The sequence below is a fragment of the Canis lupus genome, chromosome 37, assembly GCF_011100685.1.
Source record: "Canis lupus familiaris isolate Mischka breed German Shepherd chromosome 37, alternate assembly UU_Cfam_GSD_1.0, whole genome shotgun sequence".
In the NCBI taxonomy this organism is placed as follows: domain Eukaryota; kingdom Metazoa; phylum Chordata; class Mammalia; order Carnivora; family Canidae; genus Canis; species Canis lupus.
This window is the reverse complement of record NC_049258.1, coordinates 20,855,520-20,881,284: the sequence shown is the minus strand read 5'-3', so window position 1 is coordinate 20,881,284 and position 25,765 is coordinate 20,855,520. Positions and strand designations below refer to the sequence as shown.

The 25,765-nt window shown below is 32.7% G+C and overlaps 1 protein-coding gene and 2 long non-coding RNA genes across 9 annotated transcripts in view; 1 reads left to right on the top strand and 2 right to left on the bottom strand.

Annotated features, from left to right (window-relative positions):
• Positions 1 to 7,142, top strand: part of LOC119867956 — a 32,452-nt gene extending 25,310 nt beyond the window's left edge. The window contains exons 4-5 of one of the 2 annotated variants that reach the window (XR_005385363.1): positions 3,519 to 3,573; positions 7,079 to 7,142. This is a non-coding gene — a long non-coding RNA (uncharacterized LOC119867956). The remainder of the gene's footprint in view (positions 1 to 3,518; positions 3,574 to 7,078) is intronic. The other variant, XR_005385364.1, reaches the window with a different exon arrangement.
• Positions 1 to 25,765, bottom strand: part of SPAG16 (sperm associated antigen 16) — a 907,696-nt gene that overhangs the window by 674,716 nt on the left and 207,215 nt on the right. The gene's annotated exons all lie outside the window — the stretch shown is intronic.
• LOC119867955 overlaps positions 1 to 25,765 on the bottom strand; it is a 77,321-nt gene that overhangs the window by 10,896 nt on the left and 40,660 nt on the right. Inside the window, exon 2 of the long non-coding RNA XR_005385367.1 lies at positions 6,488 to 6,583. This is a non-coding gene — a long non-coding RNA (uncharacterized LOC119867955). The remainder of the gene's footprint in view (positions 1 to 6,487; positions 6,584 to 25,765) is intronic.

Genomic DNA, 25,765 nt, shown 5'->3' with positions numbered 1-25,765 from the left:
GTTTATGTAATATCATGACTTGTACCAAAATTCAGTTGTTTCATTTTTAGCATCATTACCAAAACATGCCAATATCCACCCCTACAAAAAAAAAGTTTGTGCAATTCTAATTTTATTTTAAGATCTTAATTGACTTTAGTCTGACAAGTTTTCTTTGAACAAAAACTACAAGATAGAGCATTAAAAAGGCAATTCATGAGAGTAGTTCACATCATTCATATAACACTGCATTTAAGTCTCAAAAGTCAATTGGGTTCATAGTCTCCAATCATCTGGAAATCTTTCCAGTGGTCATTAATGCTGAGTATTCTAAATTTTACACTCCACTGAAGCTGGCATCTGGCAGTCTTGCCTCTGTAACCAATACCACATTCCTTGACACATTAGTAATAAAAACTAATTTAATTACCTTGAAAGGCATTGAAAACCACTCCATGTATACATAAAACATTGTTGTTAATTCTCATGTTTGGAAACTATTGATAAGAATCATTTGTATAATATGTAATGATATCTTTCTGGTTATTAAATAAAACACGGGCCTTTGTCAAGATCTCAGAGAAACAAAGCTCATTACTATATGTAATTAGCCGAAAGTGATACTGAAGTAAATTAACTTTAGAAAAAATGTGACAAATGAAAATAAAGTTTTTCATTAAAATGCTAACTTTTACCAAATTTCTAAAATTTAAAAATTACTCTGTGTCTGTTTTTAGTACTTCAGTATATTTTTGATAACTATGAAATAAGTTCTTTAAAAATTCTGGTATTTCTAGAACTGTAGTTACCAAGCAGAAAGACTTAAGGAAAATTAAGAATGAAGAAGTTGTAAAAATATATATTAACTATATGTTACATATGTTATAGACTATAAGCTCCATGAGGACAGACATCTGGAATAAGATAATAACACTGTATCCCCTGTGATCAACAAAGTGACCTGATCAAAAAAAACACATGTAATTGTGTTAACAAATGAATAAAGGTATAAACAAATTAGGAATAAATGACTCTCAAAATAAATCAGAGTTTAAGCACTGAAACCTTTTACAGTGATTAATGCTCTACTGAATTACTATCTTCAGTTTGGAAAACTAGGCAACATCATTGACTGCTGAAGTAGGTTATCATACCAGTTTTATTTCAGTTTGTGTCTGTATAAAATATTCAGTATTTGGTATCTTGAAATGCAAAGTCTTGTATTTGCATTCTGGCAATTTTATTTTCACAAGTCTTGGCAAAATATTTTTGTAACTTCCAGCCCCCCCCTCTTTTTTCCCCAGCCCTTTTATAAACAGGGAGGTGATTGGCTGGCCACTGTTTAGCTGACCAGACATTCTCTGCAAGGAACAAAAGTGGGATGAGAGTTCCCAAATAACCAGAAGTTTGCTTAGTAACTATGGAATCAGATTGATAGAAGTGTATTTATTTCTAAAGTTCTGATAACATTACCTAGGCTAGCCAGTTGCAGTGTCTCCATAACTGGTGCATACCTACCACCACAGAGGTGGTAAAAGTCACAGAGCGGCTCACTCTGTGACTTTAACTTCCATAAATCTCCTTTTCTTTAGCTTCTAATACCAAACAATACACTAGGATCATTGGGTACCTTATACACTTCTTAATCATAATTTACCATAATTTCCCCAGTGTCAAAAATAAGTAAATGAACATCCAAAGTTACAAAAAATATTGTACTCTGGTTGTTTCCATCTGAAAATTTGTTTAGTTATAGTCTTATACATCTGTCCTAAAAATATCATCCAAGATTTAGGTGAGAGAGACTTTAGATTTAGAGTGTTTCTATCTCATATTTTCAGGTTTTATACTCAAAAGTATGTTCTGAAGTGATGCTAGTGTGATCTGAATCTAAGATTACAACCAACTCAAGTTCTTTGTGAATGGAAACCTAAAATGCCAGATTAATAAAGGTTAACCCTTAAATGTCTAAAGAAGCCAACATCTTAAATCATATTTTAAGAGAGAGATAGGTTACTATGCAATTATTCAGGGTTTGAATCAGCATCTGAAGGCTCTTTACCATTACCCAAAAGCTTCTACCTCCTTCTGATGTCAGCCAAGAAGTTATTATTCCCCACAGAGAAATATGTTCAGCCGTTTGGTTATTAAATTAAAATATATTATTCTATTTATCTGATATATTGCCAGTTTGATCTTTAAATTTGCTATGATAAGGAGTAAAATAAGGAGCATTGCTGGTAATTTATAATATTTTGTGATTTGGCATCAAATAGCAAAATGATCTGTCTTGAGGAGATTGACAGATGATAAACATTAACTTTTAGTCAGTTACTAATTAATGAAGCACAAAAGCACATTGATGAAGTACACAGTGGTGATCAGAGTACATTTTAGAATATTATTGAATAACAAATGCTATAATAAAGAATAAATACATTTAAACTTTATAAAAATTGTCATCTATCTGCACAAAAGTGATGTTTGTTATTTATATACAAGGATTACTAAATATTTGGAGGGAATAGAGTAAAACAAGCCTCAGAACATTTTAAATTCTAAAATTTGTTGGCCTCGTTGGAATTGAAAGTTCTCTATGTTACTTAAAGGAACAACATAATTTAATGTCTAGAATAACATTTTTACTCTAGTGTTACATGACTTTATAGATGGTACAAAGATCTTTGTATGGTATAACAAGAAAATTCTAAAACTATTAGTTCTGTAACTACTTTAAACTTAAATTATCTAAACCTCTGACAGTTACCACAGGAAACATTTAAAAGTAATCCTAGAAAGTGCAAAATGTGTCAAGTTTGATATATGTTAAAAGAAAAGCTTCATTTCTTCTTAAACTAATTGACAATAAAGAGTTACCTGTCTATCTGTCTTTGTCTAACATTTTCCAGCTGGATAAATTCAATTATTACTAAACTTGACAAAAAGCAATGATATTATTAATGAAATTAACACGATGTTAAATTTTTACAATATTCCAGTGATTTTTAATTAAGTACATGTAGTTAGAGATAAGAGTTCATAGGTGAGAATGTGAATTATTCGAGTTTGTTATTCTTATTTTTGATAGAATAGCAACCTATCATTTGTACATTTCAAAAGTTAAATATTATCATGTTTCTAGATTATTACCTACAATTTAAGTATACCTCTGTCCCTCTCAGGAAACTCATTTGTTACACTTAACAGGGCCATTACATTTATATGTGTCAAACATTGAGTGTCAAAGGTCAAAGAGTCCTCTAAAACCTTGACAGCATTTAGGTGGGTAGGTAGGTGGGTGGGTTGGTAGATAGACAGACAGACAGACATGAACATGGATACTATGACATTAAGTGAATTACAAAATTATTATAATCTTTATGCTATTTAGACACACTAAAAGGTATATTAAAACACTATATATTTAAAAATAGCACATATATTTAAGATGAGGGTTTTAAATAGAATGGAAAAGTTCCGTTTGGTTCAGTTCAACAAACAACTATGAATTGTATCTTATGTGTTTGGCCCTATATCAGGTCCCAGATATTCATATGTCAAGTTCCTGCTTCAAGGACTGAAGCTGTCAAAAAGGTAAAATGATTAATTGCAGTAATATTCACTGGGAGCCCAGGAGAGGAATCATTTACTTAACCCAAAGGGAAATGGGAACATTTTCAGGAAGCAACAACACTTAAGATTACAAGATAAGCAAGGACTTGCCAGGTAAGAGAGGGGCAAGAGAGATGCAGGGAGAGGAAAGCATAAGAAAATTCAAAACAGAAGCAAGCAACATGGTCATAGAGAAGAACACCAGGTAGTTGTCTTATAGCCAAACATGAGGCTGGTAATGAAACGCAAAGCATAGGGAAGAGTTACTTATGTTAGCCCATCTCCAGGTCAAAGAGACCATTATATGGGATTCTGAGGAATTTTAACTTAAATATGGAGGTGATGGGGTGCTCTAAGAAGTTATATTTAAAAGAAGGATCTTTGAGAGAGATACCACTGGGTAAGAAGCATAGTATCCATGTTCATGTCTGTCTGTCTAAGATTAGAAGAAAGGCTGAAGGTGGAGAGATTGAAGATCCCTGAAATAATGTGTGAGACATGATAAGGGTCTGACCCACAGCAGTGCCAGTAGAGATGGAAAGAATGTATATGAATCAAAGGCACAGGAAATGGTGCTTAAAAACCCATAGGGGGAGTGATGAAGTAAGAGGTTACTTTGATTCTTTGGTTAGGGAATGCAGAAGAAAAAGCTGATCTAGAAAAGAGAAGGAAATCATTCTGGAAGGTAGCTATGCTCACCACTATATCAACAATGCTAGAAGGAAATCATCCTAAGGAATTCCTGAGAAAATATTACCAATTAAACTGGCAAACAAGATGGCTGCAACACTGAAGCAAATATTCAGGAAATACCCAAATATAAACAATACACACTTCACATTATTTGAATTTTTGAAGTAAAATAAGTAAAATTTTGTGAGTAAAAACATCTTTAAAAATGCACTGTTAAGAGCCAACTCATATTAAGAGCGCAAGAGCAAAAGTGAGACACAGATGATTTGATGGAAAATAAAGAGAAAAGGAAAAAGGCATTTTTCAAGTGCTCGAAGCTGTGATCATCATTTCATAAATTCGACTAACATTGACACAGCATCTTAGAATGCAGAATCTGGTCAGGTGTCAGGAAAAGACATGACCTATAGGAAAACATCTGAGGTGTTTATATTAGCAGTCACAGGCAACAAGAGCAAGAAGCATGCCTGCCATGAAATAGAGCTTCAAATGCATTACACCTGCCTTTATTTTCTTACTTCTGAAGCAGCTTGCAGGAAGACATTGACTAACTTTTGAATGAGAAATGGGTAAAATTGGTGTTCCTCTACAGGTAGAAAAATATCAAACCAAGGCTGCTTTCCTGAATCTGATGAAAGGAGAACAGAAAAGTCAGACAAACATGGTGGTGATGGGAGGGGGGGTGGGTGGGCTGGTATTTATTAGAGAGTGATACAGGTTTAAGTAGCATTAGAATATTTTGCAATACATTATACCTGTCTGTTAGAATAGAGAACTTCAAGTGGAAGAAAAAGGGAAAAGGGTCTCTGTGAGTGCTACCTGCTACAAGAACAGCGCATTCAGCTTGACAAAGTGGATTCAGAGATCCATTCACCTCAACAGACTCCAATTGCTTGCTCGGCATTGCATAGCAGGGGGCTTCATTAGCACCATTCAAACGCTGGAGTTACTCTCCTCTTGAAGAACAGACGTGGATAACAATTCTTATTAATGATCCTTCCTGTGAACAGGGTCTACTTTCAGGTCTCCACAGAACTTTAAAGCTTTTAAAAGGGACAAAAAAGTCATCTAGTCTGTTGCCTTCACTGTTAAATTTGCCAGACGCTTCACAGAATATTGAACATTAGAGGAGAGTGCAAAAACACATATATTTTATTTGTTAATCATATTTGCATTTTTCAACCAGTAGTTTGACTTACTGGCCACGCAGCTTTTATGAAGTTTTTAATTTTGAGTGAATATTTAAAAACAAACATTATCATTAGATCCTATAAAGTGTAAATCCTTTATTTCATTTTCCCTAACAGAAAGCTAAAATACCAGACTAATATAACAAAAAGCTAAATACAAGACTGATTCGATCAAGGACCCTTTGTAAAAGGATTCACTTTACATGAGTAAAATAGGTAGACCCATTTTTTACAATTTTGTATTTCTGTCTATGGGTGCATGTGATTATTTACAGATTTTATATAGTTACACTTCAGTATCCAGACTAAAACATTGTTTTACTATCAAACTTCTAGAATTGAGATCCTTTCTTTAATTGTTTTTACATGCTTAGGTTCTAACCTTATAATGGTGAAAGCTTTTTCTTTGCATAACTTTCTTTAACATATGGAAAATTTCAAATATAAATGAGAGAAATGGAGTAAGGAATTAAAAATATAGTAATTTTAAAATATGGTCTGATAGACATAAAACTATTACAAGTGATTAACTCTTAAATGTTATAATATATTGGAGTTTAATCCCGAATTGTGAGCCTCATTGTCTTTGCATCTTAAAGGGATTGTCATTTTTGGAAGACATCACTAAAAAGTTGCATAAATCTTACTAATTGATAGATTGATAGTGGCAAAGAACATAAAAACTAGAATTTGTATAGAAATATTCCTAGAAGTAAGAATGTCTAAAAATGTTCAAAACAGGGTCTTTTCAGAGTCAGCATGAAATGATCTTTCCTTAACATAGGTGTATAATGAATGGGTTTTCGAACTGTATTCTAGAACATAATACAGCTTAAGAGGTAGATTGTGGTGTTCCCTATAGCCTAGAAGATAAAGATGGCCAGAATGTGAAACAAAAAATGTACACAGATATAAAACTGTTGTAATTTAGGTGTTTTAGGTTTTTTTTTTTTTTTTTTTTTTTTAGGAAACCAGCCATTTTCTAGCATGTTTTTCATAGCAAATGCTCTGACCTTTTATATGTTAATGTGTCTTTTTCAACCATCAAGTTGGTTAAGGATCAGGACAGGAACACTAATACTTTCAAAAGATTCATAACTATCCAGGATCTGAAAAAAATGAGAGGGAACACTATTACTCCTGGGGTATAGATGACAAAATCTATAAACTCAAAAGAGTATCCAGCATCTCCAGTGTTTGTGGAAAATTATTAATTATATTAATTAATTATATGAAGTTCCTTAGCAAAGATGAGAAGTGAGGTCTACCATGCCACAAGAAATGGTTGAAGAAGCTAGTTTTGCCACAGTAAGAGGTACAATCATGGTCCCATCTTCTCCAGTCTGTGTTACAAAATCTGGAGCAATTTGCAAGGTGCAATACTGGGAGTTCATTAAAATTTAGAAATCTTTTAATTGACTTGAAAATTTAGCACCTTTCCTTTGTTTATTAATAAAATACCTATATATATTTAGAAAAGTAAATTATAGACAAAATATTTCAAATATGAAGGTCTCTTTATGCACCTGGTTACATCAAGTCATAATGGAGAGATAATTCTGTTTCCTCAACCACATTATAATCTAATTTTCTACTTCTTGAAGAAGCTTGGGCAATCTACATGAAACCCAACAGAACTGAGGAAACTTGAAATGAACATTATCAAGCAAGTATTCTATATTATTCTTTCTTTTTTGTCCATGAAAGAGTATTGTTGAGTCTAACAGTTTACTGTGTTTTTTATTTTTCTATAAAACTTAATAATGTTAAGAAAATCAGTATTAGCAACAAGGCTTTCCATTTCAAGAAACAATAGATCAGATTATCATTTAGTTCTGAGGTCATTTTTCTAAATCAGCAATTTTTTACCATATAAGAACGTTGATACAAGAACTGTTTGCACTTTCTGATACTTTGCCATACAATTGTAGTACCTAAAAATGGATAGAAAGTTTTAGTGCAATGTCATTAAATTGAATGTTTGGGTTTTCTTGCAAAATAAACCACAAATCTATGAAGTGGCTAGTATTTTGCTTAAAAATAAATTTAAGTTTTCCAAAAGACTAAGTCATCATCATCATATTAAGTTATTACAGGCCTTCATTGTAATGGTTTATATTCAATTTCCTGTTACTATAAGCATATGAAGATTTGTCTTCTTGACTGACAAGTAACAGACAACATATAAATGTTCTATTAAAAAAGATAAAAAGAAGGAAATGAACTAACTGAAATAATTTTAAATTATTAATGTGCCTTTGATGTTTAATACATTTCTTAAAAAATCCCTTTCACACATTACTCAGGTGACAATTTTAAAACTGCACAGGAGAGTAATTTTTCCTATATAATAATAGAAATACACAGGAATAAACATAAGAACACTAGGTGAATCTCAAATTTACATCTTCAAAGCTTGAACATTTTTCCTGAGCTTCAGATATATATCTATCCAATTTTCTACAGTAATCTTCACTTTTCATGCATTAAACTCATTACCTGTCTTCCCACCTCCACCATCCCATCTTCCTCTTGTGCTTCTAACTTTAAGGGTTGATACCACCATTCACTCAATGAAAGAAGCTAGATGCCAAGGTTTCTCCCTCTTTTTCACTCTAAGTATTGAAATTGATTCTACTCTCAAAATCCCTTTAAATTTGTCTAGGCTGGAGATGCCTGGGTGGCTCAATTGGTTAAGTGTCTACCTTTGGCTCAGGTCATGGTCTCAGGGTGCTGAGATTGAGCCCTATATTAGGCTCTCTACTCAGCAGAGTGTCTGCTTCTCTCTCTGCTCCTCCCCCCACTCATGTGCACGCTCTCTCTCTCTCTCTCTCTCAAATAAATAAATAAAATCTTTAAAAAATTTTTTCTAGGCCCTTGCATCCCCAAAACACCTATCTTATTAGTGCAGGATCTCTACTTTTCACTAGAATTTCTATTATATCTTGTCTTTCTGCATCCAATATTAATCATTTCTAACCCATCCCCTTTCCTAAAATATATGTCACAATGTCATGCCCTTGTTTTTAATCCATTAATGACTCCAGGTTCAAACTCCTTTTTATGAGTAGCATATAGCACCAATGTGATTTGGCCTCTGCCCACCATTTTAATCTCATCTTTCACATTTACATTTTGTTCTAACAATATTTAATGCCTGGTAGGGCTCTTTTACAATTAAGATTTCTTCATTTTCTCTATAAACATGATTTTCAACATTTCTAGATCTTTCTGAAACTTCTCTTATACACTCTCGAAGTTCAAGGACCAAAACTTGATGTCTGAATACCTAGAAGCTAGCATGAACTTAGCACATAGTACATTTTAATAAAAGCAAAATCTTAAAAATGTTTAAATTTCTTCAAGAAATTATTGAATTTGTTAAAGGTTAGGCAACATAAAATTATTCTTAACATTAATAATCATTTCATTTTTAAGTGTGTCTTTATTTCATAGCTATATAGATAGGCATTCTCTACATGGTGGTAGTACTATAAACAGAATAGCTATGAAGACTCTAACATAAAAAATGATAAATATAGTTTGAATTACTGAAATAAAAGAACAGACTATTTTGTTCATTGCTTTAAGAGATGTTTAAGAATGGATATAGGATGTTCTGATTAATTAAGTTATCATTGGAAACAACTTATGCTAAATGTGTAGTTTAAAATGATCTACGTGGTATTTGTTCAATTCATGTAACTATGTCATTCACTGATTTAGTACTAGTAGCTTAATTTAATAAGGTCCCCATTTGGGGGTTCCAAAACAGATTTTTGTGGCAACACCATGGTAAAGGTAAGGAAAAACAGCTGGAATGAATGTGAGAGGGTGAAATGCCTCAAACAACCAGAGGCTATGGAAAGGGTCTAAGTTACAGGTATCATTTTTTTTAATAAACAGAGCAATATGAATAATTTATCAGCTGTGTTTTAAAGTTATAATTCTACAAACTGAACAAATAGCTGAAAGATTACCTATATTACTATGTTTTAGAATTTATCTGTTAGTAATCTTTTCCGTGTTTAAAACTCTGAAATTTTCTAGATACAAAATACAAATATTTGCCCTTTATAAATTTCAGTTAAGATTTATAATATGTTAGGGCCATAGGACACAATAATTTATCAAGATATACATAATTATATTTTTTTCATCATGGTAAGTATACTCTGATCCTCATCATCTATTTCACCCATCCCCCAAGGTATAATTTAAATTGAAGAAATGTTTTGAACTGACAGCATTATGGTTGGACTTTTTTGTCACCCTGTGGTAGTTTTGTATAAACAGACTGTACTCACGGAGGTTACCAATTCAAACATGCTTTGTGAACTATATAGCCTGTAGCCATTCTCACTAGCTGGGCAGTTAACCTGCAAGACTCATCTTCTTGAGCTATAAAGTATTCAGATATTATACCCTGAAGTGGGAGAGAACTTTTGAATCTTAAAAAAAAAAAAAAAAAAGTCACTAGAGGCACCTGGATAGTCCACTTGGTTGAGCATCTGATTTTTTAGTTTCATCTGACTCTTGGTTTCGGCTCAGATAGTGATCTCAGGGTCATGAGATTGAGCCCCAGGTCAGGCTCCAAACTCATTGCTCATCACTGCATCTGCTGAAGATAGATCTCCCTCTTCTTCTGCCTCTCCCCCTGCACTCCTGTGTGTGTGTATGTGTGTTCTCTCTCTCTAATAAATAAATAAATCTTTAAAAAATGTCTAAAATAACCACTAATCTTATGCTATCTAGGAATCAAATTATTACATTTCATTTTTATCAATTTGATTTAAAAAATCATTTCAAGATTAGGCAAAAAACTATTAATAAAATTCAATAGATCTTATAATATAGTGAGAGAAATAATATGAGATTATCTTATTGTAAACTAGGATCTTCTTGATCAATCAGTCATTCTAACCTTTCCATCCCAGTATAGCCCTTTAAAGTTTTTAAAGGACATATATCAATAGAGAATTTTAGTTTTAATAATATGCTGGGTTTTTTAATGTGTACATTTTTATTTCAAATATTAGCCAATTGTCCACTAATAAACTATCTTAAGATTTCAAATAACAGATTACTATAGCTAAGAAGCATTTGTGTTGTATGTACTATTTCTATGTAATCCCTACAAATAGAAATCTGAATGTATGATGTATTTCATTACATTCATCACTATAGACATCATATGTTATGGAGATGATTACATTAAATGCTTTCATTTGCAAGAAAAAAAAAAGAAAAGAGTGGGGCTGGTATTAAATGTTTCAAAAGCAGTCCCTTTTAATCTTGTTCGGACTATTTCCTTGTCATGGACAAGAGTCATAACTCAAACTAGTTCTGACAATGTTGTCGCTTCCAAAAATTATTTGTTAGGATAAAATCATAAAAATAAAAATGCTTACAAATACTTACTGATTTAACAGAGCCTATATTTTTACCTCATTAAGAATGGAAACTTTGGTATATTTTAGAAAGGGTGAATGGTATGAGTTGCATGAATGAAATTAATATAACATGTATAGCAATAAACATATGATCATTATTTGGTTGTCCTCAAACAGAGTCTTTACACTTCCGAAAAATCTTTCACATTAACAAATAAAAGTCAGGAAATTTTATTTTAAAGTCCACAAAAGGCTATTTATTAATGAGTTAAATTAAAAAAAAAAAAAAAAAAAGAAGAGCTCCCTTTAGCCATGTTTTCTCCAATACACTAAAACACATGCTAGCTGGACTCATTACCATTAAAATATATTTCTTAGCTGCCAATAAATCCTTATAGTGAAGACATCAGTGAACAATGCTGATGGATGAGTTGTTGAAATGGCCAAGTTCCTTCTTCCGAGAATATATCACTTTGCTAGCTATACAATATCCTTTCCATATCCTCTGACACCCATGTGCAGTTAATTTTCTTTTTTTTTCTTTCTTTCTTCCTTTCTGTATTTTTTTTTCTTTACTATCTACCTTCTGATACTTTCTCTTTGGATAGAAGATATTACCTTGACCAACTAATGAGCAAAAAAATTCTATGATTATTTTTTCCCTAAAACTTTTTGGCCTCTCCATTTTTGTTTTTGTTGTTTTACATATAGTAGAAAAATAATTTCCTGGAAAACCGAACTTAAACCTAAGTTTCCTTTTTAATCTCACCATAGTTTCCTAATTTTCTGTTCTAGTCATAGTATGTTCCCATTGCAGTTGAAAGGCTCCAAGATGAGTTACCCAACCATATCTCCTAAAGTTGACTTCAAAGGCTAATAAAAAACAAACTCTAATAAAGCATAAATTACTAACATGGTAAAAAAATATTTTTAACATCTTGTTAATAGTTTCTATAAAATATCTCATTTTTAAAAATTCAGAGAAATTCAGATTTTCTAACAAACTTTTCTCTTGAAAAGTCTACTTGAGTTCCTTTTTAAAAAGTAATCAAGGGATCATAATGAGGAACAAATTTAGAGAAAAAAACATTAGGGGAAACCCATCTCCTTGCTTACAAAAGGCGAATCCTCAGACAAGATGGTGGCATTTCTTTTTTATTTCAGTTACCTGAAAAAAATGCCAACATCTACATCTACTCTTCATTTTGTTTTCAACAAAATATCTGTATTTTTGTTCTTCCATAAAGATTTATTAATGCATAAACCATTACACAAGCATTTGAGGAAAAAATGCAACATGGTTTCCTATTTTCTATTAGTGCTAGCGAAGGGCAAAATAGTTAATAAGAATTTGGAAAAATACTACAACACAACTTTTATCTCCAATAGTATCTGTAATATTTAAAGAAAATAGCCAACCAGTGTCAAACATTTGAGAAAATATTAAATAGTATATCATATTTCTGTCTTGAATCAGTATAACTACTTATTCTCAAAACTAGGTATATATTATTTATGTGCTGACAAGTTGTATGTGTTTCACTGCAGCTGAAAGAAGCCTGTTTTGTTTTGTTTTGTTTTGCTTCATTCTGTTTCAGGGAAAGATTATTATTAGTAAAAATATATATATATATAGAAATAGAGCAGTCAATTTATGTATCAATATAGTATATTGGGTTTTTCTTTTAAAACATACTCTATTTTATGGGGCATATACCATACTAATATTTGAAATGACAGAATAAAATATAGAAACAATGTCCTAATTTGCTAAAATGAAGAGGTATTAATTTGCCATTAAATAAAATATGAAATAACATTTAATAAATAGGAATATGCCTCTTTTGTGTTTTCATTGGAGTTACAGTTTCATATTATCTTTTTAAAAATTTAAGTATTACTTATAGTATTGCTCTCAGAAATTGAGGTTCTGGCTATTTATATAATTAGTCATTGGTGCCTAAACAAAGAACTTTTCAATAAAAATGAACATTGCACTCATTGCAGTACAGTGCCTCCTCCAACCAAAATGTAAGCAGACTGAATCAAAGAGAATAACCTATGTTCCTTTTCTCCACATTTAAAAAAAACTGATTTTCAATGATTATTGGGAATCATCTATTAATTCCTGCAAATGAATTTTACTACAATACATTGAACAATATGCCATCCTATGCACACAGTACCCTTTCTAAAACATATCTAGCACAGAAAACAACTTAAAACTGAATATTAAAAATTTGTATTTTCAAAGTCCCCTATTTTCCACTTTTCTCTTGGTTCTTGCCTTAATCTCCAATGGCAATAACTTAATATCTTTTTGTTTCCCTTTTTCAGTCCATGACCTCAAGTACCTTTCAATCAGAGAATGCTTCTGTATAACGAAGAATTTGGGGCCAATTGTCAAAAATAACTCTTTTTTCCTACCATACTTGGCCATTAAAAATGTAATGCTATGCATGAAAGTAAGATACATTTGCCTGTCTGTGATGATGCTAAAAAATAACTTGAGGGACACAATATAGCAGGAAGAATCACATTATCTAAACTATAAAGTTGAAAGACTTAGAGAAAGTTCTGGATAGTATCAAGTATGATTTATAAATTCTATATAGTATTTGTTCTCTTTAAAAGTATTTTGGGATCCCTGGGTGGCGCAGCGGTTTAGCGCCTGCCTTTGGCCCAGGATGCGATCCTGGAGACCCAGGATCGAATCCCACGTCAGGCTCCCGGTGCATGGAGCCCGCTTCTCCCTCTGCCTGTGTCTCTGCCTCTCTCTCTCTGTGTGTGACTATCATAAATAAACAAAATAAAAAATAAAAAAAATAAATAAAAGTATTTTAAGAGAGAAGGCAAGTTTTTATATTATAAATTATATTTAATGATACAACTTAAAATAAGCTCAAAAGGCAGATGGTGTTAGAAATTTAAGTAAGAGATACTCCCTTCATTCCATAATACATATTTCATTACTAAAGAATATCTTTAATAACTCTTTATGATGTAGAAGAGGGAAAAGAACATATTTAAAAGTTGTTTAGTGGAATTATTTAGTTCTTTTAATTAAAAGTTCCATTAATAGAGGTAGCTTTAGGTGGAGCTTGATTCACACCTCACATATCATAGCATCTATGTCTGAGCTAGACTTCTTACAGTATCAGATCCATTTTCAGCTGGCTTCCATCATCATAGCAAAATGACTGCAGATGTTCCAAGTTTTACATCTGAGCACCATGAAAAGAGGAAAACTGGAAGGCTTCTTTCTTGCTAGTCCCCCACTTCCATCCCAACATTTAGAGATCTGGCTCTGATTGGGCTAGAAATGAGATATGATAAGTGGTTTACTTCAATCAAGATTAATTTAGCCTTGGGAGAGAGATCAACAGTACATGGCTTAAAAAGGTGGTTTACTAAAGAACAATTAGGGTCTTTAAATAGAAGGAAGGAAAAAGGTTGTCAGACATCTGATAACAGATGTTCAAAAAAGCAGATGCCATACAATATATATTAGTTATGATAAATATAGCAAATATGATTACTAATTGAAAAAAGCTATAGAGTTTCTCAACAAAATTAGTCTTCATTTATAAAACTAGGTGGCACTCTTACATTTAAATGCAAAATGCTAAAAAAAAAAAAGGTAACTCAAATTAGCAGAAATCTTATTAAGCAAAACAGAAAGACATCCACAAAGGAAATGATAGGCTTACTTAATTACATGAAATTAGTTTAAATGGAAAAAAAAGAAAAACGTTAGGTTTGGAGATATATTTGCAAAACCCTTGCTATATAAATATCCGTATGGTAAGAAATACCTATAAATTTATATGAAAAGAACAAACCAACAAAAAAAATTTAAGCAAGAATATAAGTAGGACTCTCACAGAAGAGGAAATGTACATCATTTATATACTTGTCAAATGATGATCTATTTCACTATTAGTAAGGGAAAAGCAAGCTAAAACAACAATGAATTTTTCCATTCCCAGTGTGAAAAAGTTATAAAGAACAAGAAAATGAATGCTGACAAGGATTAAAAAAAAGCACTCTATCCACTATTGGTGGGTTGTAAATCACCATAATCTTTTGGGAAATAATCTAACAACATCAACTGCAATTAAATCTTAGGTACACTTTCTCATGGAATTATCTAATAGGATATTTAATGGTCCCTCATTGAGCTCCCTTCATGGAGCCTGCTTCTTTCTCTGCTTGTCTCTGCCTCTCTCTGTCTGTCATGAATAAATAAATAAAATCTTAAAAAAAAAAAAAGAAAAGAAAGTTTAAAAAATAAATAAATAAATATAGTTAAATCAATTAAATGCATATGGAAATAGAGTATAAAAAAGAACAGTAAACAAAAATCACTTATAAAGGAAGACATGAATAAAAATTACTCTTTTGTCTAGATATCCTGTTTTTTATAGATTTTTACCTATAACTTATTTTGCTTTTCTGGTTTAAAATATCAAGAAGAGTGCATTTATTCCTAATTAAATGCAAATCAATGAGAATTACCACTTACCAGATAGTTTTTCTTTTTTAAAAATTTAATAAAGCCAAAATCAAACTATGAATTAAAAATTACCATTGTTATATGACAGAACAGAGACTTATCTTGCTACGAAGCTGCTGAGATCTCAGAGATGCAAACCCATGTACAAGCCCTGGGCACCTGGTTTTCTGTGGAGGAAGCAGCAAAATAGCTTCCCTCACTCATGGATAGAGCCCTGTACTCTGCCCTGGCTCTGTTCCTAATCATTAAAGTTTAGTTCTATAAAGAACCAAAGAAATCCTTCCTAAAACAAAAATAATGAAGAAATAAATATATGCAATAAGTAAACTCAAAATGTGTCTGTGTCCAGACATTACTAAACCAATGGAAGACAGTCGACTCAAGACATATGGTAAAATTACTTTGAAGATAATACTCTAAAATTTACACAACACAGCATTTACCTTTTATTTATCTTTTAAATATTCAGGTCCTTAAAATTGTATTTGTACTGAAAAATATTTAAATTGACTTTCATAATAAAATATGTAAGTTACCTGGGCAACCATTATTAATTTTTCCTGAGCTGTATTAATAGTACATACTAAAGAAATGTGATAGAACTCTGGTCATCTTTGTAAAAGAACAGATTTTCAAGGGAAAAAAAAGCTGATCTTTACTACTTTAATTTTTTTCAAAAACTAAAATCTTTATAAAAATATTAGCAGATTGGGATCCCTGGGTGGCTCAGCAGTTTAGCGCCTGCCTTCGGCCCAGGGTGTGATCCTGAAGACCTAGGATCGAGTCCCACGTCAGGCCCCCGGCATGGAGCCTGCTTCTCCCTCTGCCTGTGTCTCTGCCTCTCTCTCTTTTTCTCTCTCTGTGTCTCTCATGAATAAATAAAAAAATTCTTTAAAAAAATATTAGCAGATAGTGTCTTTTTGTTCTGTCTCCACATTAATAAATTAAAACCAATAAAATCTTGATTGTCTTTACCTCTGAGTAACTCTGATTTCACTAAAGTTGTGCTTTTACTAAAAGAGTATTTTAAATCCTAGGTTTTATTTGTAGTACCATGAAATAGAGATTTATTCTACATATTGATTCACAAGATGCTTGCATCATGTTCAAAATTGAAGAAATTTTTTAAACTTTATAAATAAAACGGAAAATATAAGAAATATAAAAATGACATTAAAGCAATCTATTTTTATATAGCCAATATAATTTCAGTGGTTAAGTATAAGTAGCTCAGCACATATTATGGACTGAATGTGTCCCCTCAAAACTTTTATGTTGAAAAATAAAATGTGATGTTATTAGAAGGTGGAATCTTTGAGGGAGAGTTAGGATTAAATGAGGATTTTGAGCCCTCATAAGTGAGGTTAGAGTGCTTACAAAAATCACTACACCGTATGCTTTGTCTCTAGTCTTGTCATGTGAAAATAGAATAAGAAGTTGGCCTGCAACCCAGAAGGAGAATTTCACAGCATTTAACCATGGCTGGCACCAATATCACACTTCCAGCCTCCAGAGCTGTGAGGAATAAGTGTTTGTAAGCTACCTAATCTATGGTATTTTGTTAAATGTACCCAAACTAAGACAATACCTTATTTTTTCTGATTTGATGTTAATTTACAAAGTAGTTCTCACTCTTTAAATAATTTCCTTTTACTGTGCTTTTTACAGATAATTGCTTTGTGTCTAAAATGTAAATCAACTTTGAAATTATACAAGACCTTTTAAGATCTTATGCTCTTAAAATTTTTTTGGCCCTATGCTTTCTTCATTAAAGAAAACATTAATTGCCAATAACTACAATAGTGCTAAGACATACATAGATCAAAATAGCGGATTACAGTGGTCATGTTTGGGGAGCTTCTCTGCAAGCAGCCTCTTTTGTTTGAATTGATCTTTGACTGTTTGAATCATGTCTTGCCTCTTTTTCTGTCACAGCTGATCGGAGCTGATTGTATATTGGACCATACAGAGTTGTGTTAGGATAATCAAACTCATGTATGAGTTTTAGTTATTGAAAAGAAAAAATCTAATAGAGGCCAAGGACTCTCCTTCTGAGAGGAGAGTAGAGTGAAACATACAGAACATACAGTGAACATACAGAGAGCTGGTGGCCCCACAGAGAGAGTGAGAGTCATCATCCTGTCCTCCATCCTTAGCACCTGTCTCCAGAATGCCCAATTGTACTTTATTTCCACAATACTGTTATACCCTTAAATATTTAAGCTACTTTGAGTGGGTTTCTGTATCTTGCAACGAAGAGCCTTGAATACAATGAACATGATTAAAATATGGTTGGTCAATATTTTTGTAACTAAAATCAGAATAATACATGGGAAAAAATACAGTCATTGTCACTACCAGAGGTCTCCTAAGTTTCAGAACTACATCCTTTTTTCTAAGTAGACTCCACTTCCAGCATAAAGCTCAAAAGAAGGTTTGAACTCACAACCCTGAGACTGAGACCTGAGCTAAGATCAAGAGTTGGATGCTTAGCTGCCTGAGCCACCCAGGTACTGCCAGAATCTGTTGGAAATCCCCAAAGCAGACTTGAGAACAGGATGGATCATCTAAGCAGAAACAACTGTGAGATGGGGGCCTGAGGAGATAGAAAGGCCATTAAGAAACAGAAATGGAGCTGGGAAAACACACATGGTCACAAAATCTTACCTGAGAAAGAACAATAGTCTCAGGCATAAAGTGCAAAGATCCCAAAGGGAAATATAAGTTCTAATGTGAGAAAAAAGCATCTACCATTCAAGATCTAGTTTGGACTACAGAATTTCAAGGGAACAATGTTACAGGAAGTAGATAATGATGCTCAAGTCAGGCATAGTATTTAGACCAAGGGTGTACTTCTAGCCATGCAGGAAAGATTTTTCCATGACAGGAAAAATTTTCTTTTTTAATTTTAAAATTCTCTTTCTTTTTCATAAGAAACATGGTGATAATGGTGATCTCTGTATTGAAATGTATTCTCTATAGCACGTATTTATTATGCATTCATGACTGTATTTACAAGAAGGAGAAAAATAGATCTTGTGCTTCTTAACGTTGAAAAAATAGATTTCCAAATAAAAAGTAAAAGGAAATTAAAATACAATGTAAAAACCACAGCAATCAATTGAATCATTTTATGGGCTTGTGGTATATCTCATGATCAGAAATACCATTATATATTGCAAGAACTATTTGAGGGAAAAACAGAGATTAATTAATGATTAATGACCATGTGCAACTACTATTTGTGACAAATGAGCAAGGTGCTCAATGACTTTAAGCTTGATAAAATGTAGAGGAGCATCACAAGATCAGGGAGCTATATTCTCTCACAGTGTATTGACTGATGGAAATAAACCATAGTGTTGATTTGTATTTCTGAACAAATCATTCAATGAACAACTGAATGAATAAAAATATAATACGAAATTATTTTGAAACTTAGCAATTACAAACTAGCATGAAAATTTAAAGATTAATAATATGTCAATATTTTATTTTTTAAAAGATTTTATTTATTCATGAGAGACATACAGAGAGAGGTAGAGACAGACAGAGGGAGAAGCAGGCTCCCCACAGGGAGCCTGATGCAGGACTCCATCCTAGGACCCCAGGATCATGAGCCAAAGGCAGACATTCAACCACTGAGCCACCCAGGTATCTCTATGTCAATATTTTATTAAACACCCTGGGCTTACAGTGAAAAATACTAGGGAAAAAATGCATACATGAAACCATTATAAACAAGCTTTCTTTTGAAATTGTAATTGGTAATTTCCAATATAAGGCTTACTAAAATTTATTAATCAATTGAAATGAGGATAAAATGATAGCTCTCTAATGGATAAAGAAAAATACATAAGAAAGTAATAAATATTAGTTTATAAAAATGCTAGACTATCATTTTAATGCTTTTAAGGTTACTTTCAATGTATCAACATAATTATGCCCCCCTCACTAAAAAACTTGTAGAATTATAAATATCATTTTGTGTTATCTGAGGGAATAAAAATTTGGAGGTATTATCTTGATATCTAAACTATCATATCCAGTCTGGAATATGGGGATTACTTGTCAGTCTCTTCTTGCTAATTTCACAAATAAGCAGTTATAGCTTAAGGATTTTAGAAACACTAGTAGCATTGTGCCGATGGATGTTGATCTGTGGGTTTCGGAAAAGGGCAGTGGCTAAGCCCTTTTTCAATGCAAAGGAATTTCAGGGCTAATAAGAAGGAGACCAAAAGGAGATATAAAAGGCAATAGCCATGGAAACAATACATACATTGACCTCAGTGATCAAATGGGAAGGCACACCGAAGATGCTGGTATGAGCCATTATTATGGATATGTGTATGTGTGTATTATGTAAATATAACCGTGTGTGTGCGTGTGTGTGTGTGTGTGTGTTTGCCTGTGTGTAAAGAGCTATTGATTACATGCTGACCTTTACTGCACGTCATAACTTCATAACTTAATCTCTGGTTCACAACTGACTAAGGCGAGTATAAGGGTGACCTGACACAGCTTAAAATTCCTTGATATCTATATGTTACATTCAACATATACATATGTGATGTGTATATGGTAACCCTCCCAAGTAAGGGTAAGGTATTAATATGAACCAAACTAGGGTGATTTAACATTATCTAGCACCATAAGAACATATTTATATGTAACTGAAGGTGCTTATCCCATAATATCCATTTGGCACATGGAATTTCTCCCCATCATATTCAGTTCTTTAAATACCAAGATCTCTACCATCACAGATTTTCTTGTCACAATTACTCTGATGTAGAATGTTCCTTATCTCCTTGAAAGCTGGCTTTACCTTCTACCCCTAATTTGCTATAAGCAATGAGCATAAATAACTTTGGTTTGGAGATGAGTGAGTTGATACAGAACATTAAAAGAACAGTCATGGAAAGTAATGTGAGCATAAATTTGATTGTAAGTGGTCCCAGCAGAGTTGATGAAAAACTGGATAAACAAGATTAGATTGTTTTCCTAGGAAGTTTTATAGTCAAAAGATACAAGAATAGTACATATCCACGACAACAGAAAATTAATATACTTGCTAAAATTTGAAGTTTTACTTGATGAAAAAGTAATCAAGTATATCAAAACATAAAGTTATTTATATCTTTGTTTCTCAAATTATGGCCTGAGGACCAGCAGCATAGGCATCACAGAGAGCTTATTAGAAATGCATAATCTCAGACTTCACTTCATTCACATTAAATCTGAACCTGTCTTTTTAACAAGATCCCCAGGTGACAAGTATGCACATTAAGGCTTGATATACACTGGTTTCAGATTATCCTTAACTTTGGGGTTTCATATATTTCATAAATATGTTCCTGTTATTATCAAGACTATTTAAAGCTTCTAGAAATATTTAGGAAATCATCAAAAATATTTTTTATAATTTTTTTGTCCAGCAAAACAAAAATACAGAGAAATTTATGACACATTTAAGAAAATTCAAAATTCTGGAAAAAGTAGAGGAAATCACAGACCACAGATACATTACTTACAAAATATACATGAAAAGGATATTCCCAAAGCAATCAGACAAGCAGGAATATGTCAAGAGAATTGTATATAAGAACAAAATTAATGGCTGAGCTTTTAGCACTGAGAAATGGCTTCTATTAACTAAAATCAATCATATTTAGAATATAAGCAATAGAGGTCAAATCACGCACCAATTATCTACAGATTAACATCAATTTTGGTGAAAGAGTTTTATTTACATTTTCTATTTAAATAATAGCACCCATAAAGAAAAGACATGTCAAAAATTATCACAGAGCAATAAAAATGATTGCTATATATTAACATAATTAATCAGATTAAAACGTGACACCTGAGTTGATTAGAATCTGTGTTGATTAGAAAAGAGCATCCAACTTTGCCTCTAGAGTTTTTGGTCACTTCATTATATTTCTGTTTGTATCTGACTCTCCTAATAAGAAGATTTAAACAACTCTGGCAATGGCTCAAGAGAAGCCAGAAGGATGAAAATTACAACATCAGCAATTAATTATATGAGGACTATTTGAAATTGTTCACAAAATCTGAAAACAGTATAAAAAGAAAATCAGGTGCTAGAGTTTAAAGAAGTGTTCAAAAATTTAAACAATGAATTCTGATCTTGGATCTCATGATCTGTTAAGATAGAACAATGTACACTATTAACCACATAAATTAAATCTGATAACTAAATCAGGAGGATAAGCCAAATATTTTCAAATTGTACACTCTAGGAGAGGGCAGTTCCTTAAACCATGATGTATGTTTCTATATCATCACCAGAAAAACCATTTAATTTGGCTTTGAATCAGATTGTTATGCAGATGTTGCATAAAAATCATTAAAAATTCTAATTGATTTTTAGTCAACAGAAGGTATGCCAGATGTTATGCAGTGAGCTTAGGTCATTATTCCATTGTCAAAAATCACTGTGAAGAATAGCAATTTACTTATGATTATAATAAAATAATAGCTATAAAATTTAACTTTTTCTCCTCTCAATACTTGTCTAAAATTTCAAAGTAATTGAAATATCTTTTTCCTCAAATCACATTTTTTAAAACTTAAGGATTAAAGAATAAAAATACTGAAGAGAAGGAAAGAAAAAAATGAGCAGTAACTAGAGGATGTTTTTCGTTTTTTCCCCCCTTCTGAATCTTCCTCATATTAAGGTTGAAATTTCCTTAGAGAAGATATGAATTATATAACTTTTCTGATACTTCTTATTCCAAGAGGCCTTGACTTCTCCGTTTAATTCCTGCCAGTATTCCATGCAACTACATAATCTAATTTGGATAATTCCTCCAACTACTTAGCTGTATGGTTTCTTCTTATTCAGTTATCTTCTACTTCAACCCAGCAATCAATATGCTATATCTGAAGTTTGTTACTACTCAGTCCTTGAACTGTTCAGTTGATAAAACTAACAGTGATCACAACCTCCTGCATCCAGTCACCATGACCTCAGTTTTAAAGCCATTCCTATATTCCCAGTCCATGCACCCTCTATTGCTTTCACTTCCCAATTCAATACAGATTCTATAATTACAGATTCTATAATTATGTACTTGAACAAACCCTCAACAGGATTATAATTTTCCTCTTCTACTCTATTCTAGCAAAGCAGCTCCATCTTTGCTTATTTTTTTTTATTTATTTATGACAGTCAGAGAGAGAGAGAGAGAGAGAGAGAGAGGCAGAGACACAGGCAGAGGGAGAAGCAGGCTCCATGCACCGGGAGCCCGATGTGGGATTAGATCCCGGGTCTCCAGGATCGCGCCCTGGGCCAAAGGCAGGAGCCAAACCGCTGCGCCACCCAGGGATCCCTCCATCTTGCTTAGAACCATCAATATGTTTTCCTTAGCTCTGACATTCATTTGGACTAGGAATAGATTATCTTCAAGGTCCTAGAGCTGATTCAGAAGTGGTTTCAGTCCTTGTGAAGCCTAGGCTATGATTGGTTGATTCTTATGCCTAGGCTGTATCCTTTAGGGTCTCAGCTGAAAGCCAGCGAGTTTGCAAGGGAGCTTGCTGGTTTGTAGACCTTGATTATTTCCAATTTTCTTAAAAATACTTTGAGAGAGAGAGAGAGAGAGTCTGCAAGCGCTAGAGCAGGAGGATAGGCAGAGAGCGAGACAATCCTCAAGCAGACTACCCACTAAACAGGAGCCAATGCAGAGCTCAATCCCAGGACCCTAAGATCATGACCTCAGCCAAAATCAAGAGCTCAGCCGACTGAGCCACTCACATGCCCCTATTTTCAATTTTTGATTGCTAAAAACTTTGGCCTGTTTTTTTAGCTTCCACTTCCTATTCAGCTACTTAGCTTCTCAATTATCTTTAGAAGTGAAATCAGCGAAAAGAAAAACAGCTTCAACTGTCAGGTTCCCTTATTTAGAGTCCAGGATTTTGACTGCCCTATGTCTTCTAACAACTGATATTTTATATTTTTCCCAGGTTACTATTTCTGAACAGAAGAATTGCTCAGAACCAAGCTAGTTTCATTGCTGAAAGCAGAAGGCTATATTGAGTTTGTATTGACTAATGGACTGTTTTTCCATCTAGATTATAAATTCCCTGAAGAAAATAACTTGTCCTCTGTTCATCACTATCTCCCATGTTTCTAGAATAGAGTTAGGAAAGTAGCATTTAATACCTATTACATGAGGAATGAAATGAACATGTAACAGAGAAGAGCACTGAAGAGTAGAAAGGGAAATAAATAGACATAATTGCAGAACTAGCAGGTCTTAGTACTGGGGTAGATCTAGGTCTAATGATCTTGCCAGAGAAAGTAACACTGACAGATCACATTTGAACAACTCTTCCAAAAAAATATTTATTAACAAATTTATTAAAAATAAATAATTTTGTATTAGTGACGATAAAATAACCAGTAAATTTTGAATTTTCATACATAAGTTTACTTTTGTGATTATAATATTTTCATCACAGTAGTGATGTAATTAAGTGTATAGGCTCAGGGGCTAGACTACAGGATTGACTCTTGGCTCTGTCATGTACAGGTATTTCATCTTGACTAGGTCTCTTAATTAAGTTCAGTTTGTGTAAAATACCATTAATAATGGTATAAAATTCACAGAGTCTTGTCTATATGAATACAGTTAGTAAATGTAAAGTACTTAAAACGCTGTTTGGCATAAGACATGTTCAATAAATGTTAGAATTCAATGGTTGCTGTTACATCACAAACTACTTCTCCAATGATCTCACGTGCTGCAAGATCTATGAAACGAATTGTCACTGCAGTAATTTATAAGTAATTCTACTTATTTCACCTAATATATTGTTATCTCACAGGTTTTTTATGATTTAAAAAGTTAATAACATTCTCAAATATGTTTTAAATTTCTGATTCATGATGATAGATTGGGCACGCATTTTGCCCTCTGCTACCTCCTTCTATCTTTCAATCACTAAAATAACAGCAAGGACAAAAGACATTTGTTCAAGTGTAGAGAATGTGGATGGGATAACACAACTGATTAACCTAAGCAAAGGGAGTCATAGATAAGGTCAGCACAAGAGAAGGCAAGGCTTAATGAAGGTGGATGCTATTTCCTTTTTAGCGACAAAACTTCCCTTCCCCCTCTCTTTCCCTAATTGACAAGTAAGAAGAGCAGAAGGAGCAGGTTTGCCAATCTGCGTGTATTTCCACATATATGAGCCCTGTTATTAGCACAATCACTCAGAGAACAGTACCGTAGAAATTCAAACTATAACTGTGAATATAAAAGAAAATCAATATAATATGAAAAGAATGAAAAAATCCCCCAATGTAAAGGAAAAGAGTAAAATGATACAACATGTGAGGAAAGAGACATAGAAGATCAATTCAAGAAGGTCAACGTCAATAAACGTACCTGTTTCCCAGACAAAAAGAACAGAGGTAGGAGAGGAAAGGGAATAACTAAAGAAATCACATGAACTGTCCTGGCTAAATAAACTGAGTCTTCATGATAAAAGATGTCACAAAGGGCAAAATAAAACTTCCTGTAGTTGGACATATCTGGTTAAATTTCAGAACAAAGGTCAAAAGAAGATCCTTAAAACATATAGAACCTTTTCCTCTCCATCCTCCCAAGAAAAAGTCAGCATTTGATACTTCACTAGCAACTCAGATTTCTGAAAGACAATGGAAAAATATCTTCAATGGGAAATGATTTTGTGAGAAATGATTTTGAATATTAAAAACTCTGGCAATGAAATTATCAGTGAACTATAAAAGCAAAAAAAAAAGACATTTCAAATGTGTAGGAACTTAGAAAATGTATTTCCATTTTTTTTTTTTTAATTACTGGAAGACAGCTGTACTCAAACATAATGAATGAGGAATTCTGGAGAAGAACTGACAAGCATAAACTGAAATTCAAGAAACTTTGTATATAACACCGGAATACACCAAGGAGAAATTCTAGAATGATAGCTGACCAAAGGATCTAGTAAGAAATTATTTCTGATTAGCACATTCAAGATATAATGTGATAAAAAAACTAGAGAATATTAGTAATATATTACTAATATACTCTAGTAATTAGAAACAATTGTGAGTCCCAGAAAAAGAGATACAATTTTTTTTCTAAGAAAAAAATAAAAGTGTAGGTGGAAATTCTTGTTTTTAAAAGTTCTTGTTCAACTATAGCAACTGAAAATATGACATAATTCTAAGCAAGAGACTGGATTTAGGAAAAGATTCCTATTTTTCCATGTGCGTGCATATACATCCCCTGCAGGCAGGAAATTTTGCTACAGATAAAGAATTAAACTATTTTACCCACAAACCCAACCACATTACCTAGTAAATAGTAGCTACATAATCATGATATTAT